Genomic DNA, 21,723 nt, shown 5'->3' on the forward strand with positions numbered 1-21,723 from the left:
AAATGTTACATTCATTACCTCAGTCTGTGTCGTACCGGGGCATGCATCCGTAGCTTAGCGGAGACCCATGGGCCCCTCCGGACTCCTGTAGCGGCCCACCCTGCACCCTCTCAACATCTTCCGCAATCGATCTGGGACTCTGCGCCGGTGAATGTTTGTCATTGATCCTGTTTGATTCTTTTGTTTGGTTTTCCTCTGGCTGCACTAATTGGTCCATTCTCTCCTCACAAGATGGACTATGTGGCCTAATATGGCAGACGTCTGTTGCTCCCCGGAGGAGAAAACAAATTAAAGTCAGCTTTTCCCCCTTCTACTTCATCCTCATTTTCTCCTTCTACTCTCATGCTGATGTTGCTCCCATTAAGGTTCCCCCCATCCTCCCTCCAAACCCGGCGGCACCTCGACTTTCCTATCCTCCCCCTGCCCGCAGCTCATAAATTGCGTGAAGAAATCATTATTTTCTCATAAACGCCGCAATATTGCTATCATCGAGCGGCACGTCACGTAAAGGCGCTTTATGAGACAGCCGTGCCATTGCTCATGTCACACGACGACACCTGATTAGCTGTGCAGTCCACATCCTCACCTTTAACGCAGTTTCATTAAAACCGCTAGAACCGTTGCACCTAACATCACCTGTAATGCCAAAGATCGCAAGCTATGTAACAACAAATATTCTATGAAGCCAGCAAGTAATGGCGTCCATGTTGTATCTGTGATGTCACACTTGCTACCAGTAACAGCAAATTGTTTAATGGCCCTCAAATGGCCAAATGGCGCTATACTGAAAAACAGTATTTAGTTATGGTCGCTTGTTACTTTATTTAAAAAGTAATTATGTAACCCCTCAGATTACCATCACCCAAAGCTAACGCGTTAGTTCAGATTCAGATTCAGATTCAGATTCAGATCTACTTTATTGTCATTCTAGTACACGTGTATACAGAACGAAATGTCGATGGATCTGACTCCCACAGTTTCCCTCAGTGTCCTTCAGTGTACAGATATAAATAAAGCTGTATTGTGTTATTTACCATAGTGCCGATAGTGCAAGAAGAGACGCTAACCAGATGTGCAAGATGGGCAGTCAGGTTAACAAGTCAGGTACACAGTACCATTATATTGTAAACAATAACACTGTAAGTAATAACACTGTAAGTAACAATAGTGCAGAGATCAAATGTGCAAGGAGTGGCAAGCTATAAAAAAACTGCCACTAGTGCAAAAGTCAAATTAGCAGCCGTTTAGATTTAAGTTAACTATATGTTAGATTGACCATTTAACAGTCTAATGGCCAGGGGGACTAGACTATTGCGGAGCCTGGTGGTCCTGCACCGCACACTGCAGTACCTCTTCCCAGAGGCTAGCAGAGTGAATAGTCCATGATGGGGGTGAGAGGGGTCCCCGGTAATGTTCTTAGCATGGGATAAGCAGCGCTTCTGGCCAATGTCCTGAATGGAGGGAAGTGTAGTCCCGATTATTTTCTCCGCTGTCCTCGTTACCCTCCTCACACTACCCCAGTCGGTAGCGCTGCAGCCTCCACACCACACAGAGATACAGCTGGTCAGGATACTCTCTATGGTGCCCCTGTAGAATGTGATGAGGGATGGTGGGGGCAGGTGGGCTCTCCTCATCCTCCGCAGGAAGTACAGGCGCTGCTGTGCCCTCTTAACCAGAGATGCAGTGTTCACGGACCAGGTGAGTTTGTTTGTGATGTGCACCCCTAGGAACTTGATACTGCTGACAACCTCCACAGCCTTGTTGTTGATGCAAAGTGGGGCATGGTTGGGCTGGTTTTTCCTAAAGTCGACAATGATCTCTTTAGTCTTGTCAACATTCAGGACCAGGCTGTTGTCCTTGCACCAGCCCACCATCTGCTCCACTTCCTCTCTGTAGGCCAGGTCGTTGTCATCCCTGATGAGGCCCACCACCGTTGTGTCGTCAGCATACTTCACGATGTGGTTTGTGGCGGACCTAGGGGCGCAGTCGTGTGTCATCAAGGTGAACAGCAAGGGGCTTAGGACGCAGCCTTGGGGGGAGCCCGTGCTGAGGTAGATGACATCTGAACTGTTCTGACCTATCCGCACAGATTGGGGTCTGTCACAGAGGAAGTCCAGCAGCCAGTTCCGCAGGGGGGTGTTGAAACCCAGAAGCCCCATTTTGTCTACCAGATGTTGTGGGATGATGGTGTTGAATGCTGAACTGAAGTCCAGGAACAGCATCCGCACATGGGTGTTCTTCTCCTCTAGGTGTGTCAGGCTCAGGTGAAGCGCAGAGGAGATGGCATCCCTGGTGGAGCGGTTTGTCCTGTAGGCAAACTGAAAGGGGTCGAATGAAGAGGGGAGACTGGAGGTGATGTGCTCTTTAACCAGTCTCTCGAAGCACTTCATTATGATAGGAGTCAGTGCAACGGGCCGGTAATCGTTGAGTGATAAGATCTGGGTTTTCTTTGGCACTGGGATGATGTTGGCAAATTTGAAGCATGATGGTACTTTGGCTTGGTCTAGCGAGGTGTTGAAAATGTCTGTTAGTACACAAGCCAGCTGATCGGCGCACTCCCTAAGTACCCGCCCCGGAATGTTGTCCGGGCCTGAAGCCTTCCTTGTGTTGACCCTTCTCAGGGTCTTCCTCACGTCAGATGAGTCCAGGTGGAGTGCTCTTTCGTCCTGATTTGGAGCCGCTTTCACTGCAGGGGTGCTGTTTTGTGCCTCGAACCTACCAAAGAAATTGTTGAGGTCATTCAGAAAGTCCATGCTAGTGTTCTGCACTGGGGTGGTGTTTGGCTTGTAACTGGTGATGGCCTGGATGCCTTTCCACATATCCCTGGTGTTGGTTGTGCTGAGGAAACGTTCCTGAATCTTTTGACTGTACGTTCGCTTTGCTAGTCTGATGGCACGGTTCAGGTTAGCCCTCGCTGATAACAGCGCCTCCTTGTCACCAGATCTAAAGGCAAGGTTACGTACTTTTAGTTGATTGCGTATTTCAGCAGTCATCCAGGGCTTCTGATTGGCACGGGTGCATATAGTTTTGTTATTGCTGACGTCTTCTGCGCATTTACTGATGTAGGCTGACACAGAAATGGCGTACTCATCTATATTTATTTTGTTGTTGTAAGTGGCAGCCGATTTAAACATGTCCCAATCAGTGCACTCAAAGCAGTCCTGTAGTGCCTCCATAGCCCCCTCAGACCACACCCTCACCTGCTTCACTGTTGGTCTTTCTCTTGTTAGCAGGGGCTTGTATGCAGGAATTAGCATAACAGAAAGGTGATCTGATGAGCCTAGGTGGGGGTAGGTAGTTACAAATTACTGTATAAACTCGTATTAAAGCTGACTCCCTAAACATGTCACGATTGCCCATTGCTCTCACCTGTGCCCGCTCGTTTGGCGCCAGCTGCTGCTCGTTGCCTGATTGGCTCCCCTCCCATTTAAACTCCGTGCTCTCATTTACTCCTTGTCAGTCCGTCAACGAACCTCTGCACTTGCAAGGCATGCAATTTGTCTCTGTCCGGTATCTTGTTCGTGTATCGAGTATCCGATATCGATCCTGTCTGTCCTGTCCTGTACGGTATCCTGCTCGTGTATTCGGTATCCGGTATCGATCCCATCCGGTCCGGTATTTTGACCGTACACCCGATATCCGGTATCGATCCCGTCTGTCTCATCCTGTCCAGTATAATGCTCGTGCATCCTGTATCCGTATCGACCCCGTCTGTCCTGTCCTGTCCGGTATGTTGCTCGTGCATCCTGTATCCAGTATCGACCCCGTCTGTCCCGTCCCGTCCGGTATCTTGCTCGTGCAACCTGTATCAGGTATCGATTCCGTCTCTACACCAACCTGTGCAAGCGGCTTCATACTTCCCTGCTCGTGCTATATTGAGACCATATAAACGAACCCTTAGCCAGGACAATACATATCCAGTTTGTCTCTAGGCTTCAAACCACTCGAAGATCTCCTCCATTTCTGGGTATTGTCCTAGATGTTTTCTTTTTCCTCCAGGCATGGCACATTGCAAAAATAAGTTTGCAGAAATCAGCACAATGTTACGGTGCCTTTACTGAAGTTGGTAACGCTGGCTGCAATTGTGGGTGTTGTGCGTAACGGTAATTTTTAATTTATCTTTGCAATAAAACTATGTCATTGTTCAGTATATTTTTATTTCTTCTAATGAACATTCAACCATATATTTGTTGGTATTGATTTGTTGATTGATTTATTTCTGCACATATCAAATCAAATTAAAATAAAAGGTATTTGTATAGGGGCAGCACGGAGGGGCAGTGGTTAGCGCGTGTGTGGCACCGTTCTGAGGTCATGAGATCGAACTGTTGTCGAAATGTTGGAGAAATTGGAGGTTCGATAATCGAGAGAAAAGTCTTCTCATATGTGGATAAGGATGGGCAGGAGCCAGCCGCGTGGAGGGAGATACAACTTTATTGATTCGTCAATGAAGATCTCACAGAGCTAGGAACATGACAATGTATTTAAAGCTGGTATTGACGATTAGGCTTCGATTGAGTACACCCCAAAAGGCGGTCCTGTATCACGTATCAAGTACAGAGCGTCCCGTCCCTTGCACGCTATCTTCAAGGAAACTTAATGTCTGCCAAGAGTATCTTCAAGGATGTCTACCCGACCTTTTCCCACTACTGTAAGCAAGTCTTTCTAAATTTCTACATGTATGCAAATCTATTCTTCAAATGCAAGTGTATTTACCACAACAGAACCTCCTGTGTGGAGTTTGCATGTTCTCCCCATGCTTACGTGGGTTTCCTCCGAGGACTCCGGTTTCCTCCCACATTCCAAAAACATGCGTGTCAGGTTAATTGGCCGGTCCAAATTGTCCCTAGGTGTGAATGAGCCAGCGAATTGTTTGTCCCTGTGTACCCTGCGACTGACTGGCACCCAGTTCAGGGTGTCCCCTCCCCACTTCCCAAAGATAGCTGGGATGAGCTCCAGCACCCCCGCGACCCTACTGAGGATAAGTGGTGCAGATAATGGATGGATGGATGGTATTTGTATAGCACATTTCAGGCAAAAAATTGCCACTCAAAGTGCTGTTGTTTAGCATACAACAATACAGTAAAATCCCCACTAAAGAATCCATAAAATGTCCTTAAAAGAGATGTGGGAGTTGTATCTAAAAGACAGGTTGTTGGGTTGACTTGGGAGAAACCTCGACCAAGAGTCCTTGCATCAACCGAGGCAAAACTTACTAGTGGTCTCCTAATTGTCCAGCTATTGTAGATCTTACATTCTGATGGGCTTATAGGCTAGACCTTATTCTAGTCATTTTACCTCTGAAGTGGTCTGCAGAAAAATTGGTACTCCATAACCTGCAATGCTTCACGTCACGTGAAATGCTGGCCATACCTGTCGATTGGTGGTATTAGGTATATTTTTACTGCATGTTCTAATTCTGATATACAATTTCTGCTCTTCCCTGTGTAGAATCATAAAGCAAACTGAAACAGCTGACAGGTTCTGAGCACTGTTAAGCTCATACAACTATTTTAAAAGGTCCAGTCGCATTGCGAGTGCAGTCATCTTAATAGGCTCTGTGCTGATTAAGAGTTAGCGCCATTAGCGTCTGAGCGCTAGGCAGGAATTGAGTCTGGCAACAGTTTGGTTTTATGGCAATGTCCTGTGGGGGAAGCGAGGAGCCATTAGTGCTAATGAAAGCCACCATAGTTGCTTACTTGGTTTTTCTTGACTCACCCTTGCTAACGGGTGCGGGAAAGTTTGGTTTCTGCTGGTAAGTTGCACGTTAGCATTTTGATGAGCTGGCCGTCTGTTTTCGGCGTCTTTTTCCTGTGGCTCGGTTGCATTTAGGGAATCTCTTACTGTATCGCGGTTTACTTTTTGTGGTTTAGCTACTTCGCAGATCTTCACTGTGCATTGTGTTCTGCATTCTGATAGGCACAACTGCTGCCTCGCCCCTTTCTGCCTGTGTTTGCTCGTACGTCAATAACGTTGCACACGTAAGTAAAACAGCTTGTCCAATCTACATTACATACTTCCAAAGTATTTTTCAATTTTGAGTTCTTCTAAAAGTTATGATGTCCAAACCTTTCTCTCGACTGACAAAAGCACCAAAAGGCAGAGGAAGATGCTTTCTATTGTCCACAAAGTTGGATTTCTCGACATGCCAAAGAAAAGTCAAAGCATTTTGACCCTACATTTTTACTTTCCGAATAACGTCGTCATAATGGTGATAAAGTATCATCTGTAGTAAAGTGGATAATTTTAAAATGTTAAGAATTCATCTTTAATACTTTTTAATATGGGCTGCCAAACAAAATAGCAAAAATATAATGGTAAATTATTAATACACTACTAAAATAAGTGCATCATTCACTTTTTTGTGCCAAATTTAGATTTTTGCCTTAATAAAAAGAACAGCAACATGATTTGCCGATAGCAACGGTGCGCTACAATAGGGAACGGGCTTTCTATGAAATCTCCAGCGCAGGTTTACAATATTAAAAACAGAATAAACGTATCAATAAAGTATGGTGCTTTTATTTGCCAAACAAATTCTTGATCCTGGAAATTGGGTTTGTTCTTTGGTTTCTAACTTCAATAGTATTTAAAAATGAAGCTTTCTACTGCAGATGTTTTGACGATCACGTGTCCGTTTTGGAATGCAACCCCTGGTTAGTGCATCTCCAGTTTGTTGTTCTTCAGAAGTAGTGAATTTGTTGTTTGGGATATTCGTATTCCACAAAGGATATTGAGGTGTTGATTTTGCAGTGGCAGTGTTGCACCCATGATATTACGTCCTGCAGTAACCTTATCTTGGCCATGGTTTTGTGGCAAAATCATTGCGCCGCCTTTAGCTGTGGCATTGTTGCAGTGGCCCCTGTTGAGACCAATTCGCTCCGGCAGCGCCTTGGCGGCAGTGCCGCCTTTGGGTCGAGCTCATCTTTTCATTAGTGACACTCTCTGGTGGGCCGCATTGGCGCGCCAACATGTGGCGATGATCAATTTGGATGCCATTAACATCCCGCGCCCGCTCCCAAGCGCCGTAATTGAATCAAGCAAACAGGCGGCAGTGCGCAGCTCATGGTCAAGCCAACAAAAAGATTATTAACAGCGTCATTGACATGGTATTTACCATGTGGGTTGGGGGTAAGGGGGTAGAGGGTCTGATCGAGCGTCACCATTTTGCAAAAGGCAATTCACGACATGGGAATAATAAACGAGTAGATTTAAGCAACCCTCAACAGCCAAATAGGCCTTTTGTAACAATACTCGACCCACCAGCGTTGTCCCTCAGATGTTGCCCCATCAAAGTGTTTGCTTCAACAATAAACTCAAGCCGTTTCTGAGACCTCTGCTGCTTTTGCCTTTCACCGGGAAAGCTGTGAGAGTCTGATGCAGAACCTGAGACGAAGAATATTTGCTTTCAGATTCCTGAGAAAGAAGGTGTCCAACCGTCTTTTGCCCTCAACAAATTTGTCGAGTCTGTGTTCTTTAGTTTTCATGGAAGTTTTTTTTCCCTCTCTGCTCAAAACAAAAATGTGTTTCATATCCATAAATTAGATCTTTTCATTACCTTTCATGAAACCGGAGTTGGTCTCATCTCTGTTTGCGGCAATATGGAAGATCCATACAAAGCTGGGGACAAATAGGGATCCTGCAATCCAAGATACCAAAGACATTTCCTATAACTTTGGCCACCAAAGTCCTTGACTGGTATACATCGCCGTAAAGCATGATAGTACTGGTCAACAGTGCTTTTGAAAACTGGAGACAGGTATTTAGGTAATCTCATTTTGTATTCCAGAAAGAAAAACTTAATAGGTTAACGTTAGTGTGTTTTGTTATTTTCAATGTAATTTTGCAATAATAATCTATATTGTTTTAGGGTTATGACCAGATTGTTTTTCCATTTAGGAATTGGTAAATGCATTGTATCTTTGTTCAAAATGAATAGATACTTTTTTGGAAGTATTTTCTATTGTTGTCGCCCAATACGTGGTGATTCTTTTGGCTAGGGTTGGTGGCTATACCATATGTTGAAAAGTTAGTATTCTCTTTTTGTCAATGTTTTTAATCAGTTATGCTCGGAGACCATTTCTTCGCCAGGGCCATCACCACACCAAAGAGTCCTGCAAAACTTTGAAACAAGCATACATTGCTACTGTTTTGGGACGTTTGTTGACTCTAAATGTCATTGCACTATTGTCATCATGCGCTTTTTTTAATTTCCTCATTATTATAAATTAGGCCAGTCCCCACGTACAACTTTTTAAATATTTTTAACTATCTGTCCTGACATTATTTGATCTCTTTTTCCCCCTCACTTTTAAGTTTTCATTACGTGTTTATCCTGGAGTGGCGTGTCGAATCTCATTGCAATAACTTCACAACGCTGTTATCAATGACAAAAAAGACATTTAACTTCACTTCTATTCCATTCTATTCTATTTAGTTTATATATTTTTTTAAATTTTAACATGTGGGAGAATAGATGGTAACTGTGTATAACCCCTGATAGTTAGTTTTGCCATTATTTGGTCCCATTGGTGCAATAATATTTCAGAGGATATACGTTTTTTTAGCAAAAAAAGGTCAGGACTCCATTAACAAGCAAGCTCAGTTCTATTTTTCTTCTTATTTTTTACTTGCTCTTACAAAAGGAAGGAAAAAGTTGATAATAATGGGACTTTTGGAGTCGATGTGTGCCGCATCAACAAGAGTCGACGGCACTTAATGTTCCTGGCTGCTTAATTTGCCCTGTCGCCTGGCCTATGTTGTGCATCACGCAACACACATTCACTCGCACGCATCCTCGCATTAGCATTCAGCACAGGACAGCGGCGCGAAAGAGTCCATTTCTGCGCCGCCACCGAGGCCTATCTTGCGCCTCGCCAAGGCGCAGCCAATAAGTGCAAAAAGCGCAGAGGTGGAAAAATGAAAAGAGATAGCCGCTGATGAAATACGAGAGAGACGAAGAAGGACTAGACGGGAGAGCTTTAGTCGGATCGGGACGGAGGGTCTGGCATTAGCGGGAGCAGGCTGGACACTTGTGCAGGCGGCCAGACGGCGCCGTGATTCGTGATGTGTGGAAAAGTTCTGATTGGCTGCCTCTGATCCATCCTGGCCGATTTCTCTCCCAAGTTTTTCCAAGACGTGGCGTTCAGTATTTAGTCGCCGGTGACCACCAGATTTGGGCCCACAGCACCGCTCTGCATTTTCAATTTTCCGTTAAACATCACATAGTCGTGAAGAAAAGTCAATGTTTCTGGTACAGTATTAGAGTTACAGGTTAAGATTTCATGGATTGCAAGTACACAACATTGTTTAATCGACTACTATTCACCATTTGCCTGTTGAATGTTTATTATTTTTTAGTGCCGGTAGACACACCTTAAAGCAGGTGCACAAAGCAAAGGAAATGCCATTTTGCCCTGGAATTCTTCATGTTTTTGACTGGAGAGAGGAAAAACCTGCCTGACTCCTATCCGAGAGTTTTTCAGACACTGCAAGTGATATTTGGTCATTGATGAAACCCAGATTTTGACCCACGGAATTGTTTTGTATCATTAAATTGTGGTTAAACATCAGATATTGTAATGAAAAGTCTATGTTCCTGGCATTAGATTGGCAGAGTAAGATTTCATGGTTTGCAAGTAGACTACAGTACTCAATCTTTAACTATTCACTATTTGCCTGTTGAATGTTTATACATTTTTTGTGCCGGTAGACAGACCTTACGTAAGGTGTGCATAGCAAAGGAAACGGTATTTTGCCCTTAACTGATTTTGTGTTGTAAGTGAAGGAAGTAAAAACCTGTCCGACTCCTTTCGCTTACTTTTTGAAGACACACCATGTAATATTTGGTCATGGGTGACCACTAGATTTGGGACCTCAGCACTGCTATGCATTCTTAATTTGAGGTTCAACATAACTATGTTTGAAAAACTTGCACGACTCTTCAAGTTTTTCAAGACACTGCATTGTACATTTGGTTACAGGTGACCACCAGATTTCGGCCCACAGCACTGCTACTGTATGTATTCTTAATTTAAGGTTAAACATCGTGCAAGGAAAAGTCAGTGTTCCTAGTGTAAAGGCCGGGTCACACAGCCTTTCACAGGCGTATCGAGGCTGAATCACAGCCAGAAATTTCTGCCCGTGAAGCAGACGCGGTGGAAAATGTGCAAAATTGGCAAAACCCGCTGCTTACCCGTGTCCGTGGCTGCATCGCGTTTGACCGTGCTTACACCCGGTAAACACGCTAATGCACGTGATAACACCGCGATACAGGCGCAGAACAAACGTGCTATGACCGTGCTCCACTCGCGATTACCTGCTAAAATTTCGCGTCCTACCCGCGTGTAACCCCGTCTTAGCCGCAGCCCTAGCACGTCCTAGCGCGTTCGTACCGCGTCTTTACCTCGTGTGTACCACGTGTGCCGCCCGCGGTTACCCGTGGTCTAAAGTTTTGAGCAGCGCAAAACTTTTTCGCGCGGCCAACCGCGTGTGAATTTCTTACCGCGTGTAAAGCACGGCTGTATCTCATCTGTATCGCGATCTCAAAGCGTCCAACAGCGTCTGCTGGGAGAGGGATTACATTGTTTGCAAGTATAAAGCAGGGCTCAATTGACAACTATTTAGTATATGCCTAAATAGAGATTGAAAATGATTTTTTTCAATCTTTCAGTGCCGATATACACAACTTACAAAATGTGCTCACAGCAAATATAATGGCTTAATAGCCTTAAAAGATGCATTTTTGTAAATTGAGAGAATAAGAACCTGCCTGACTCAAGAGTTTTTCAAGACACTGCATATGATATTGGGTTACGGGTGACCACCAGATTTGGGCCCACAACACTGCTATGCATTTTTAATTTGGGGTTAAACATCATGATATTGCAAGAAAAAGGCAATGTTCCTGGTATTAGATTGGCTGTTGCACTTGGCACTTGCATAGTTTTCAAGTAGACGACAGTGCTACTTCGACAACTAATCACGATTTGCCTGTTGAATGTTTGTCAATTTCACGGTGCCGGTAGACACACCTTGCAGCAGGTGCACAAAACAAAAGAAATGGCATTTTGCCCTTAAATGATTCATTTTTGTAAGTGGAGAGAGTAAAATCGTGTCCCCAGATGGCGTGTGTTTCCATAGAGACGAGACGGGCTTGTGTGGCGGATGCGGGAATTTGGAGCGAGAAGGTTCTTGATGCGCTCCTAAAAGCTCTTGGCCTCTCAGCACCTTAGTCTTCATTACCGCCACATCCCCTTTTGATTGGTGGCGTTTATCCTGAGTGGTCCCTGTGCTTTCCCCCACACAACACCACCCCTCTTCCATCTTGCTTTTGACCACCCACACCAGCACTATTAAGCCAATTGCACAGCGTCGCCTTTGTTTTGATTGTCCCTGAAGGACAGAAGTTGATGTCATTCACGGAAATACTGCTTTCTTCTTCGTGGCCTTGTGGTGGACACTGGAAGAGACCTAAGTTCACCAGTAGGTGTCCACAAGTGACCACAAGTTTGTTTACAGCAAAGAACACAGTTGAATTTTAAGAACGCTTTAAAGGAGCTGTATGTTATTTGGACATTTTTACTTGTGGCTGCCACTTCTGGCTTGTGTCGTCATTGCAGCATGTTTCGAGTATGTTCATGATGCGCGTGAAAGTATTTACATGTTGACAAACTCGCAACCGATGGAAAATTAGAACAAAAATTGGGACTTTGGAAAGGGATGCCAGAGCACAAAGTCAAGTCACACTTATTTGTACAGCCCATAATCACAAAAATGTCTCAAAGGACTGCACAAAATTACAATAACACCATCGCCTGATCTTAAACCAACATGAACCCCTAAAAATTGACCCCTTACAGTAATTTGTTATGTAATAAATTCAATTAAGAAGACCGGATTGAGCCAATCAAACATGCATCCTAACATCTAATTAGCAAAGGGCTACGTGGCGAAATTTTGGATAATTGTATCTTTCGGAAACTAGCTTGTTTGATACTGAGTCACAAGGCCAGTTCTTTTCATTGGCATCTATCTATCCATCCATTATCTGCACCGCGGGCAGTGGGCAGGGGACACCCTGAACTGGTTGCCAGTCAGTCACAGGGCACACAGAGTCAGACAATTCGCTCGCTCAGAATTTGAACTGGCTAATAAACCTAACATATATGTATTTAGAATGTGGCAGGAAACCGGAGTGCCCGGAAGAAACCCACACAAGCACGGGGAGAACATGCAAACTCCACACACGAGGTTTGATCTCATTACCTCAGAACTGTGCCGCACCTGCGCTAACCACTGCGCTGACGTGCTGCCCGTGAATTATGGACATTTAGCAGATATTTTCTTCCGTAAAACGAGCTTTGATAAAAGTAAGAAAAAAAGCAGGCGTGGTGGGAAAAAATCATAAGACAATTTCTACAGCTGTACAGAATGTGTGACTTTGCCATCTCCTGGCTTGTGTCATCATTCTAGCCAAAGTCAGCTCGTTCATGATGCATGTAAGCACATGCATTTCGTAGATGCCCTCTTTTCATCTTTCTTCGGGTTTGGGTTGGCATTTGGACTGTACTATAAGAAAGCCTCTTCTTACTTTCTGTGATTTCATGCTACACTAACAAATAAAATACCCCAAAAAAATATCCGATGGGAAGGAACATGACATCACTCTCTAGCCACCCTCCTCCAATCCCCATTTCTCCTACCTAATGTGTTCCGACCCAAACAGCTTTGCTTAAAGTAAGATAAAAGCAGATAGGCGTAGTGGAAATTAAAGCATAAGGGCTCTCTAAACTAGTTGGGTATTGTTAATACATACTTCCTTGAGCAAATATTAACTTTGAACTTTTATAGGGACACCTCAAACGATACAACTCACTACTAGGAAGCACCACCCTACTTTACAAACTGCTTGACAGCCAATCCCAGTATGACCCGCCCCGTTGTAATTTCGCCGGTTGGCCATTAGAGGCTGTATTACATATTAGTCATACTTAGAGTTAGCTTTAGCATACTGCCATCTACAGGACTGGAGAGGAGCGAACTGCTTGTAATCAAGAAATGTGTGATAAAATGAAAAGTTCAAAGTAGAGAGGAAAGGGTCACGGAAGGGAAATGCATTCGTCACTCGACTTTCATCCTGACTCAGCATCGCATATTTATTCCTATTTATTTTTCTCTTCCTTTCATCCACCTCTCTCACTCTTCCTCCCTTCACCTGACCCAAATATTTTTCCTTTATGCATACCCCATTTTTTCTGCTTTTTTTGCTCCGTCCCCTTGGCAGGAATGAGCACCATTAACATGTTGAGAACTGAGAACAATTCATTCTTCTAATTTCCTGCAGCTTTTAATGAGGCAGGTGTTGAGGAGCGACAGGCAAAATGCTTAGGCGTGACATTCTGATTATTCTCATTTTACTTGTTAGCTTCGGTAGTACTATTCAAAAGACGTTTTAGGGGTAGAATAAAACAGAAAACGAGAATGATTCATCCAAGTCATCAGATGAAATGAATCACGGAAGGATTTTTAACCTTTGCTAAACGTTGGAGTGCTGTGTCATTGTGTCCTTGCTGAAGCGTACCTTTAATTGGTGGTCCATCATGCTCGCACCATGGATATAAAAACTACGCAGACACGCCCTCCGATTCTCTAAATTGTGCTTGTCGTCAAAGTGATAGCTTTATTTGCTGCTTTTCTTCGTCCCCATCTTCATTACTGCGCCCACACAGGATGGCAACCATCATTGGTCTCGTGTTAACTGCTGTTAGCCGGTGAAAATCAGGGTTCACCAGTTTCTTTTGTCGACACCATCTGTGTTGCAAACTGATAATGGAAAAACGTGAAAATAATACTTATCCTGTTACCAAGGTTAAAATGTCCAGTAGTGTTATTTTTATGCTTAATCGTGTTCTTCCCACACTCCCAATAGTACCTGAATTTGCCCTGGCACATGGCACAACACATAATCACCAGTTCACTGTCCACTATAAAGGCTCCTCTGGTATCAGTCTTTTCAACTTTGTGGGTTGGCAGTCTGATATACTTACAAAGTTGCCATTATAATAATTTACTTTACGTGTGAATTGTTTTTCCACACTTGTTTTCTCGGATTATACAATTTATTTTTTTGGGGACTTCTGTGTGTGTCTTATGACCAACTGAACTGGTCAGTTTGAATTGTCAGCATTAGCATTAAGCCATCCTAATGCTAAAATATATAATGCTGTATTTGTTTGCAGATACTTTTTCAGCTTCAGCGATAGACTGCTGTCACAGTCTTGTTCCACGGACAGACTGAGGAGATCATTTCTTCCTCATGCCATGAGCTCTTTAACTCCACCCGGGGGAGTAAAAGCCATATTAAACCCCACCCCCACATTTGCATATCACCCTATTTTTATTACATTGTTTATTTTCCGTAGCACTATTTAAATACTCTATAACTCTATCGCTATCTATCTATCGCTATCTATCTGATCGCAGGATATTTTTTAGAAATTATTCCATTCATGTAAACGTACCCAATTCCCAAGGAGACAAACGTGTAAGACCTGAAAAATACATTCTAGGACAATGGAGCTGAACGTTTTACAATTTGATATCACTGTTGAGTGTTGTTCAACAACATGTGTTCGCCAGCATTTACCAGTGGTAGAATCTAAGGGTCGGCCTCTGGCCTTAATGTTCACTATCCACCTTGACTGATGTGGAATCACGGCCGCTGTGGAAGCTGAGCTCAAACCTCATCCATGTCCAAGAGCGAGCCTTGCATTATTGAGGAAGGGCCCAGAGGGACGTGGGGGGAATTTACAGGGGCGGCCGGGTGTCACGGCACTTTGGAATTAGTTGGATATTAACCTCCGGAGAATGGGAGAAAGAGACGAGGTGACATGATGAGAATCACCCTGCGGACATTCCAACTTCTTTAATTAAATCCTGGGCTGAGGACATGGGAGAAGAAAAAGCGTCAGTGAGGAAACGTTTCGCCGCCTCAACCCCGCACCCCCCTCGCCTACCACGTTTCCTGCTGTGACGGGGCACACTAATGAGTTAGCCTTTCACGGCGTGCACGCCACACATGAGCTGATGGATCTGCAGCAGAAACACGGCTTAGTAAACCCCTGATTGTCACCTTGGACCCCGACCTCGCCCACCCCTGAGGGCAGTTACCGTTCCCGCTGTCACACCTTCATTCTGGGATGCAACTAGTGCCTACGGTGGGGGTGCAACCAAACGTGTCTTTAGAACATCTTGTTACCAGGACAACTTGCCGCCGCCTACTTCTATGCGTCTCCTCTGACCTCAGTGCGCTTTGATTAGCAACACCCGGCAGAAGATGTTGACGACTTCTTGCAGCGGGTTGCGTGGTTTCTTTTTTTTTTGAGTGCGTGTTGTTTAGCTGTGGGCATCTTTGCGGCCAACTCGAGGAATAAGATTCCAAGATTTTGAAAAAAAAGTGCAGACGTTTAAACCTAACAACTAAACTTCCTGGATTTATTTTCATCGCTAAATTGTTGGTTACAGTTGTTACAGTTCACTTCCAGTGCTATAGGTGACTTTAAAAAATAACATACACTAAGTCAATTTCCTTAAGTTAAGATGCACATTCTTCCCCTATAGAATAATTCAGAAAAGAATGCAGGATACACACCAGATTATTTAAAATATGCAAAATGTGCCTTTTCAATTATTCACCTTCAATATTCCCAACACATAAAAAAACTAAAGTCAATGACTTTCTTAAGCCGAATGCTTTTGTGCTTGAAAAGTGGGGTGCGTTGTTTGAGGTGTCCTCAAAAAGTTGAAAGTTAAATATTTTCTCAAGTATGAGTTAACAATGCCTCACTGAGTTCAAAGAGGCCTTATGCCTAATTTTCCATTTTGCCCTTCTTACTTACTTTGTATTCCTATTTTGTCAGTAGGTAAAACATCGTGGACTAAAGAAAATCCCTGTTTCTGGTAAACGGCATACCGCCCAAAATATAAAAAAGGAATACAGTGGGACCTCGCTACTTCACCGTTCCACGTTCGCGGGTTCAGAGCTTCGCGGGTCAAAAAAAATTAAAAAAATAAAAAATAAAAATAATTTTAAACAAAAATATATATATATTTTTTTTAAGCATTTTTGAAGGGGCGTCGCTACTTCGCAGATTTTCACTTTTCGCGGGTGGTTTTGTTCCCCATTAACCGTGATAATCGAAGGATTACTGTAGTTTATTCTAGCACGTCTAAGAAATGCATGTACTTGCACACACATCATGAACAAGATGCCTAAGCATGAAATCATCACTCAGTCAGGAGATGGAGTCAGAGAGGAATAAAGTCTTCAAATCCCGAACCCCACATTTAACTAAGGTTATGATGAATCACATAATGTTTGTTATTCTGTTTTTAGGACAATAAAAATATGCTTATAATTGCTTTGCTACTGTGATATTAAAAGAGAGAATTACAAGTAAATAATTATGTTTTTACTATTGGACACTTGAAGAGAAATTTGCTGAGGATGCCATATTTGTTTGCAATTTTGACTTTGTGTGCACACTTGTTCATTATTTGGGCTCACTGCTCATTATTTTGAGTATTATTTTGCACTGTTGTTGGTTATTGACTATTATGTGCTGTTTACATTATTGACGCTATTGACCAATCATGTTGCCTTTCTTTTGTTTCCACTTTCCGACAAGTAAATCTATGTTTTGTTACCATAAAAAGAAAGTGCTTGAAGAGAACCTTTTTTTGAACGGGTTGGAATGTCTTATCTGAGGGTTAGGTACCTGAGGGTTTTGTACATTCCTCTCTAGTTTTCTTTGCAAATCCATTGATGTATTCTCTCCTTTTTTGAGGGTCTACTAAACTATAAAGCGCTATAATGGCATGTATATTTTTTTGTATATATATATATATATATATATATATATATATATATATATATATATATATATATATATATATATATATACCGTATTTTCCGCACTATAGGGCGCACCGGGTTATAGGGCGCACCCCCAAAAAATAGTTTTTGGTCCTACAGGGAGTGCAGAATTATTAGGCAAGTTGTATTTTTGAGGATTAATTTTATTATTGAACAACAACCATGTTCTTAATGAACCCAAAAGTCTCATTAATATCAAAGCTAAATATTTTGGAAGTTGGAGTGGGGCTTTTTTAGTTTTAGCTATTTTAGGAGGATATCTGTGTGTGCAGGTGACTATTACTGTGCATAATTATTAGGCAACTTAACAAAAAACAAATGTATACCCATTTCAATTATTTATTTTCATCAGGGAAACCAATATAACAGCTCAACATTCACAAATATACATTTCTGACATTCAAAAACAAAACAAAAACAAATCAGTGACCAATATAGCCACCTTTCTTTGCAAGGACACTCAAAAGCCTGCCATCCATGGATTCTGTCAGTGCTTTGATCCGTTCACGATCAACATTGCGTGCAGCAGCAACCACAGCGTCCCAGACACTGTTCAGAGAGGTGTACTGTTTTCCCTCCTTGTAAATCTCACATTTGATGAGGGACCACAGGTTCTCTATGGGGTTCAGATCAGGTGAACAAGGAGGCCATGTCATTAGTTTTTCTTCTTTTAGACCCTTTCTTGCCAGCCATGCTGTGGAGTACTTGGATGCGTGTGATGGAGCGTTGTCCTGCATGAAAATCATGTTTTTCTTGAAGGATGCGGACTTCTTCCTGTACCACTGCTTGAAGAAGGTGTCTTCCAGAAACTGGCAGTAGGACTGGGAGTTGAGCTTGAGTCCGTCCTCAACCCGAAAAGGCCCCACAAGCTCATCTTTGATGATACCAGCCCATACCAGTACCCCACCTCCACTTTGCTGGCGTCTGAGGCGGACTGGAGCTCTCTGCCCTTTACAGATCCAGCCACGGGCCCATCCATCTGGCCCATCAAGACTCACTCTCATTTCATCAGTCCATAAAACCTTAGAAAAATCCGTCTTGAGATTTTTCTTGGCCCAGTCTTGACGTTTCAGCTTGTGTGTCTTGTTCAGTGGTGGTCGTTTTTCAGCCTTTCTTACCTTGGCCATGTCTCTGAGTATTGCACACCTTGTGCTTTTGGGCACTCCAGTGATGTTGCAGCTCTGAAATATGGCAAAACTGGTGGCAAGTGGCATCTTGGCAGTTGTACGCTTGACTTTTCTCAGTTCACGGGCAGTTATTTTGCGCCTTGGTTTTTCTACACGCTTCTTGCGACCCTGTTGACTATTTTGAATGTAACGCTTGATTGTTCGATGATCACGCTTCAGAAGCTTGGCAATTTTAAGAGTGCTGCATCCCTCTGCCAGATATCTCACTATTTTTGACTTTTCAGAGCCTGTCAAGTCCCTCTTATGACCCATTTTGCCAAAGGAAAGGAAGTTGCCTAATAATTATGCACACCTGATATAGGGTTTTGATGTCATTAGACCACACCCCTTCTCATTACAGAGATGCACATCACCTGATATGCTTAATTGGTAGTAGGCTTTCGAGCCTATACAGCTTGGAGTAAGACAACATGCATAAAGAGGATGATGTGGTCAAAATACTCATTTGCCTAATAATTCTGCACTCCCTGTATATCTTCCATAGATAAGGCGCACCGGATTATAAGATGCTACAATGGGAACGTCGACAAAACAGTCAGATGATTCAGTCAAACTTATTACCCCCTTAACATTCCCAAAGCTTGCAAAGAAGCAAATACGTGTCGTAGACACGTGCGGATGCGGCGTCCGTACGATGTCACTCAAATGCATCATTTCAAATATCATTCGGAAGGTTAAAGTCTTGGGATTCAAGAAATGCCAAGCATTCCTTAGTTTCTATTTTCTTTTTCGCTCGCAACTTTACTGTGCATATGACAATAAACACTTGGAATTGAGTTTAATTCACTCAACTCATCACAGCAACATCAAGATCGTTCTAAAACAAGATACCGGGAAAATATAAAGCCGCATAGCTCACCTAAGTTCTCATGTTCAATAATGATACGCAATCATGGTCTTCTTACAACCGTGAGTGGAGTAAATCCAGGAGAGTAAAATGTTTACAAATACAGACTAATAAAACATGTTTCTTTACTGCGTAGCTTAGCAAGCTTGCTATTCAGTCATCTTTTTCAGCCAATTGCAGGGTTTGTTTTGGGCCTCTAGCCTATCCGAGGCTCCGAATAACTTCAGCCAATGGCGATCGATTCAACTGATGATTAACCCATCTTTTTCGGCCAATTGCAGGGTTTGTTTTGGCCCTCTAGCCAATCTGAGGCTCTGAATAACTTCAGGCAATAGCGATCGATTCAACTGATGATTGACACATCTTTTTTGGCCAATTGCATGGTTTGTTTCGGCCCTCTAGCCTAACCGAGGCTCCGAATAACTTTAGCCAATAGCGATCGATTCAAATGATGATTGACACATTGGTTAGCCAATGAAACGCCGGTATATAAATCCCAGCATACACCGCGGACTAGTCCATGTTCGGGGGAAAATCGAGTCGGCGGCTGTTGCGTAAGTTGCGAGACCTTGCGATTTAATATTGAGCCATATATAAGGCGCACTGTATTATAAGGCGCATGGTCAGCTTTTGAAAAAAATTAAAACTTTTAGGTGCGCCTTATAGTGCGGAAAATACGGTATATATATATATATATATATATATATATATATATATATATATATATATATAAATATATATATATATATACATATATATATATATATATATATATATATATATATATATATATATATAAATATATATATATATATATATATATATATATATATATATATATATATATATATATATATATATATATATATATATATATATATATATATATATGTATATATATATATATATATATGTATGTGTGTGTGTATGTGTGTGTGTGTGTGTGTGTGTGTGTGTGTGTGTGTACACACAGTATATATTCTATTTTTGTAAATAGCAGAAAAAAAACACCCACTTGAAATTAGGGAAGCAATTAAATTTACTTTTCAGATAAGCAACACCATGCCGATAAGTCAGCTCATTTAACTCAGTTCTTGGTGCTTCCTGCATTTATGCACCTCGCACCTCCTGAGCTTCCAATGTTAGTAAATGGATGAGCAATGCTAGACGCCAGTATTAATGGCTGAGACGCTTGCCAAAAATGCTAGGGTTCACAATGCCCTATTCTCACCTACTGTTAAGGTTGGCAGCTGGGATCAGCTAAAGATAGCATTTACTATGCGAGCTACTGATGCTAGTGACCCAGCTGCCATGAATATGCTTTAAATCCATACGAGCAACTGGAAGTTGTAATACATTACTGATACTTTTGTCATAGCATGTTAGCGTGAGTAAATAAGAGGTAAGGTAAAGCTACAGAATCACATGATTAATAAACTACTTGTGGGTAAGGACGATGAGTTAAATTGAATTGATGATTCTTGAAGTTGTCCGACCAAAACAATATTAAAATCAACAAAACTACAGTACATAGACCAGCAGGGCTCATGATGTCGATTGCAATCTATTAGTTGATCGCAGAGGTTGCACTGGTTGATCACTGAGTGGCATTAAAAATATCGACCTATCAATCATCCTGTTACTAAATTTATTGATTTGTATACAGGACCGCCAGTGAGATGACAACCAAATTTGACATTCAGGCCACCAATAAAGAACAGAAAACTTGTGATTACAGTCAATCCCATTGTTTAATTGCTTTGCAAAGCAGCCAATCTAGTGAAGACTGAATTTTGCTGCGCTCATGTGCATACAACAGTGCTAGGCTAGTAATCATAAGACATAAAAAATTGAACACTTACAAACAATAAATTAAAGTTAACGTTCATTACAGTACATGGATGACCAACCCTGTCATATGTAGAAATAGATACACACCTATAAATAATGAACACATAAATAAATCACATGTTACCTAAATATATGACACAAAAACAACATATTCCTTTATTATGCATTTTTTCTTAGTCATTTATTTAAACAAAACAATTAATCAATCAACAGCAATTGTCATGATTTGCCGATTGCCCTCACCTGCGCTCACCCTTTCAGCCCCAACTGCCTCTCGTTCCCTAATTGCTCCTCCTCCCATTTAAACACATAATTTTCGTTCAATCCTGGTCAGCCCGTCTGCGAACCTCAGCGCATGCAAGGCAAGCAGTTTTGACTCTGGCTCCCGTTTTGATCCCGAGCTGTTTCCTGTATCGTTCCCCGATCCAAGCTCCGTGCTCCTGTTTCCTGATTCTGTTTCCTGTATCGATCCATGATCCGAGCTCTGTAATCTTGTTCTAGCTACCCGTTTCCTGATTGTTTCCTGTATCGCTTCCCGATCCAAGCTTCGTTCTCCTATCCTGGCTACCCGTATCCTGATTCTGTTTCCTGTATCGATCCCCGATCCCTGGCTTCCCGTTCGTCCCAGCTCCCCGACTTGTTCCGATCTCCAACCGCGCGCCATCTACCGTCCAGGCTACCTGACTCGTTCTGATCTACGACCAGACTCCGTCTCTTGTCCCGGCTACCCATTCCTTGATTCTGTTTCCTGTATCGATCCCCGATCCCTGACTTCCCGCTCGTCCCGGTTACCCGACTTGTTCCGATCTTTGACCACGTTCCGTTTCCCGTCCCGGCAGCCCGACTTGTTCCGATCTCAGACCACGCTCCGTCTCCCGTCCCGGCTGCCCGACTTGTTCTGA

The sequence above is a fragment of the Urocampus carinirostris genome, chromosome 11 (assembly GCF_059441175.1).
Source record: "Urocampus carinirostris isolate Australia breed hairy pipefish chromosome 11, RoL_Ucar_1.0, whole genome shotgun sequence".
NCBI classification, from domain to species: Eukaryota; Metazoa; Chordata; class Actinopteri; order Syngnathiformes; family Syngnathidae; genus Urocampus; species Urocampus carinirostris.